Below are 5,102 nucleotides of genomic sequence, written 5' to 3'. Positions count from 1 at the left end.
GAGTGGCAACTCTCGAGGCTGTTCAACCAGTCTAAGGAAAACTGGCCACAGATTTTGCTAGAACTGTAGTTTGGCAGGAAGCAAAAAGCAATGACAGGCAGTCTGGCACTTAGGGCTCCCTTCAAATGTGTGTGGGTGCCATCATCATCCCACTGAAATTCTGAGGAACAGCTGAAATTGTTCAGTTGTACCAGTAAGCTGGATCTCTTTCGTGGAGGGAGAGGGCTGGGGGTGATTTTCTTCAGGAGTTGGATATGGTGGTACCATCAAAGGCATTGTTCTCAACTCCATATGGCCAGCATTCTGTTTTAAATTTTATCTGATGTCTAGGTAAGTGCCCATGGCTTTGTTGAATGCTCTGTCCTGTATTGTCTCTTGAGTCTCAACTGCATTGTACCCCATGTCAAACATGACTTCCACAATAATGGGGTCCAAATTGCTGGAGAGTGGCTGATCAGGACCCAGGCCAGAACTACCATCGAGACTCAGCCACAGGTGCTCCAGTATTTGTTCAACATTGGGTCTCTGACTGGAGTTCACAGTCAGCATTTGGGAAATTAGGTCATGTCTCTTTGCAGTTAGGTATAGTGGAGGTCTCTACTTGGCCTCTAAGAGTAGGGCCTGTACTTCAGTAAACTTCCTACCCTTAAATGGGAATTTTCCCACTGTCATCACATACAAAATGATGCCTAAGTTCCAAATGTCCATCTTGTAGGCATCATACATTTTTTTAAGGAACATTTCTGGAAGTCAGAATATCAAGACTCCACAAGCTCCCTTTATCAACTGCACTGGGGTGGCCCTGACACTCAGCCCAAAATCACTGACCATGGCTTTTGCTTTGGCGCCCAACAGGATGTTGGGCTGAAGTTCTCAGTGTGCAATTCCGTTTTCATGAAGGTAGTGCACAGCATTCACAATTTGTTTGAACAGCCTCTTGGTTTCATGCTGGAATATGTGGAGCAAGATTTGTGAATCCACCCCATGAGGTGTCCCCACATGGCTAGCTCCAAGACGAAATATAGACAGGCTTTATCCTCCATCACCTCAAACAATCAGAGGATGTGTGGGTGATGTATGCTCTTGACAATGTCCACCTCGTTTACTATGGTATGGTTTTCCAGGTCTTTCTTCAGGAGAACTTTCACAGCCAGCCTTGTGTCTCTGAGGTGGTGATGGGAAACCTTCACATATCCAAAGCTATCATGGCCAATGGTCTCCTTCAGTTGATGATGTCCAATGATGGTTATCTCCTCCTCATCTTCTGAGGAAGAATTAAAGAACCTTTTTTGTATTTTGACATCTTTCCACTGTTATGTAATGTACTCAATCTTACAATTATCTCAAATGTTCTAAATGAAGATGACACATAAAAATCTTAACCAAACGGAGCTAAATTAAAAAACAAACAAGTGAATACAAACACCAGAATAAGGATAAGAAATACCCAAACCCAAACCATACCAGCACAACTCCCTCCCCCACCACACAAATAAACCTTAGAGTTTTTAGAAGTTAGTCCAGTAAGTCACCAAGAAAAGCTCCCAGTGCTGTAACTGACAAATGTGGAGAGCAGCTTTTTATATACCCTACTGGGGTTGCCTCACAATGCTTGATGACATCAGGGAGCAAATGGACCAATCACAAGTGGGACCAGTGACATCAGTGAGGAATGGACCAATCAGAGCTCAGCAATATCCCATTGATCATTATGCTCTTGAGCCAGGAGGACTGTTGCCAAGGAAGCCAGGTACATGGGAAGATGCTCCTGCTCCCCTGGAAGCCATGTGGGAGCCATAAGAGGAGGACACTGGCCAGTGTCCCCTGACCCTGGTGGGGTGGGGTAAGGAGGGCAGGGTACCTTAGGTTTGCTCCTGGGGGAAAGTTACCCAGTATACTCCAAACAGGAGCCAGCAGGAGGAGTGAGGTGAGCCAAACTGGAGCTAGCTGGAGAAGCAGGGCAGAGCAGAACCAGTGTCAGGCAGAGGTTTGGCATGAGCCAAACGGAGCTGGACAGAGGAGGGGTTGGAACCAAACCATAGCCTTAGGGCTGAGGGGGAGTCCGGAACCTTAGGCCTGTGGAGGAGACTGAGGCCTGAGGCCTGAGGGAGGAATCCCAAGACTGACACAGGCAGAGAAGCCTAAAGGCTTGAAGTCTGAATAGAGGTGAGGCCTACAGGAAGGAAGCTTGCTCATCTGGGTGTCTGGACGTTTGGACATTTGGAGGCCGGGAGGCTGAGGTGGTCAGAAGTTGATGTGGAGGTTCAGAGTTCAGTTTAAGACAGGTCTCAGGTCTGGGTTCTGGGTAACTAACCCAGGTAAGGTAGTGTCAGGCAAGCATTAGGAGGTGGAGGGTGGCTCTGGTTCATGCTTTTAGACTGTAAATAAAATACCTTTGTAAGTAAAACCGCTTCCCACCATAAGTGTGCCTCCATGGAATATTCTCGCTCTTGGAGTACAACAGTTAGACTCAAATACCTGTTTCTACTTGAGAAGGGAGAGCAGATATCCAAGATTAAATCATAGCTTTGTCCACATCTGCCATTCTAGTTTGTGTTTCCTGTTTGTACCATTTTCTATGCTTGTTTGTCCTGCTGTTGTTTTTGATTAGCTTAATCATTTTTTCTTTTTTTAGATTTGAATTTATTGTCAAGGGGACATATAGAGAGGTTAAACACATAAGTAAGATAGTGAGAACATTTCTTGTCATACTTTTTACCACCTCCCTCCTTCTTCTCCCATCTTCTCTCCTCTAAAATTCCCCCTTGCCTCAGTTTTACAGTTAATTTACGACATATTTTCTTGTGAGTATCACAGTTCCATTGTTTTCCCCTTTATCTTTTGTCTCACCATTTTGATGTTTCCCCTTCCCTTCCTTAATTCAGAAAAATGTATACACAATAACCAGGGAACCAAAATCAAATACAGTGACAACATGTACCTGAAGCTTATTCTACTTGAGAGGCTTTTTTTTTTGTTGTTGCTCTTGAACTCTGGGTCTGGATGCTCTCCCTGAGCTGAACTTAAGCTCAAGGTTAGCTTTCTAACACTTGAGCCACAGCACCACTTCTGGTTTTCTGGTGCTATGAGCTACGGTGCCCACTTTAAGGTTGTTTTTGTTGTTGTTGTTGTTGTTGTTGTTTTTTGTTTTTTTGAAGATAAATAAAAGGTGGGGCAGTGGTAGATCATACCTGCAATTATAGCTACTCAGAAGGCTGAGATCCAAGAATCTCATTTAATGCTGGCCTAGGCAAGTTTCAAGGATCCAATCTAGTAGGTCCTGTGATTAAATTCCTGAAGCAGTGGGCAGGAGTGAACCCCATGTACCCTACAGGACTTCTCCATTCCCAATGGGACTTCCTTTCTCCAAGTCCCCATCTTTTCTTGATAACAACAGGAATGAGAAGCCTGCCCTCACCAGCTTTGGTCCCATGCAGGCCCACACATACTATGACAAAACCCAAGAGGCCCCTGCACCACATCACTGTAGCAGGTGCAGTGTCAGTTCAGGGAACATGGCTCCAGCCCCATGACCACTGGAGGACTTGGTGGAATGGTGTAACCCTGGGCCATACCAGGGAAGGGGAGACAGGGAGGCCTCCGAGTCTGCTGGCCTTCCTTCTCCGTGGGCCTCTAGAGTGACCATATGGCTCTGCAAGTGCGCTTGAGTGTCCTCTCACCCTACTTGAAATTCCTTCACCCAAGTTTCCTGTCCTGTCACCTGTACTTCTGGTCCCTTCACACGCACTTCGGATTCCTTCACCCTGGTCCCCTCACCCTCACTTCGGGTCCCTTCACCCACGCTTCTGAGTGGAAGCGTGCTGGAACCTGCTGGACTAACTTCAGACAACTGTAAGGCTTTATTTGTGTGGAGGTGTGGGAGGGAGCTGTGTTGGTATTGTTTGGGTTTGGGTATTTCTTATCATTATTCTGGTATTTACTTTGTTTTTTAGTTTAGCTCATTTTGGTGAAGATTTTTTTTTTTGGGGGGGGGGAGGCCAGTCCTGGGCCTTTGACTCAGGGCCTGAGCACCTTCCCTGGCTTCTTCCCACTCAAGGCTAGCACTCTGCCACCTGAGCCACAGCGCCCCTTCTGGCCGTTTTCCATATAAGTGGTGCTGGAGAATCGAACTGAGAGCTTCATGTGTAGGAGGCAAGCACTCTTGCCACTAGGCCATATTCCCAGCCCTGGTTAAGATTTCTTATATGTCATCTTCATTTAGAACATTTGAGGTAATTGGAAGATTGACTACTTGCCATCCCAGTGGAAAGATATCAAAATACAACAAAGTTTCTTTAATTCTTCCTCAGAAGAGGAGGAGGAGATAACCATCATCGGACAGTATCAACTGAAGGAGGCCATCAGCCATGGTAGCTTTGGATAGGTGATGGTGGCCCAGCACCACCTCACAGATACAAGGCTGGCTGTGAAAGTTCTCCTGAAGAAAGACCTGGAGAGCCATGCCATAGAAAACAAGGTGGACATTGTCAAGAGCATACATCACACACACATCATTTGATTTTTCATGGTGATGTAGGATAGAGACTATATCTCGTCATGGAGCTGGCCATGCACGGGCACCTTATAGGGTGGATTCGCAAATCTTGCTGCAGCCACATATTCCAGCATGAAACCAGGAAGCTGTTCAAACAGATCCTGAGTCCTGTGCACTACCTTCATGAGAACGGAATTGCACACCAAGACCTCAACCAACAGGATCCTGTTGGATGCCAAACCCAATGCCAAGGTCAGTGATTTTTGGGCTGAGTGTCAGGATGATCCAGAGGCAGTTGACAAAGGCAGATTGTGGAGCCTTGATATTCCAACTCCCAGAAATGTTCCTACACAAAATGTATGATGCCTACAAGATGGACATTTGGAACTTAGGCATCATTTTGTATGTGATAACAGCGGGAAAGTTCCCATTTGAGGGGAGAAAGTTTGCTGAAGTACAGGTCCTACACTTAGAGACCAAGAATAGCCCTTCACTATACCTATCTGCTAAGGGACTTGACCTACTGTCCCAACTGCTGATTGTGGACTCCAGTTAGAGACCCAATGTTGAACAAATACTGGAGTACCCGTGGCTGAGTCTAGATGGG

This window comes from Perognathus longimembris, unplaced genomic scaffold, assembly GCF_023159225.1.
Source record: "Perognathus longimembris pacificus isolate PPM17 unplaced genomic scaffold, ASM2315922v1 HiC_scaffold_5931, whole genome shotgun sequence".
Taxonomy (NCBI): Eukaryota; Metazoa; Chordata; class Mammalia; order Rodentia; family Heteromyidae; genus Perognathus; species Perognathus longimembris.
This window is presented reverse-complemented; position numbering follows the sequence as displayed.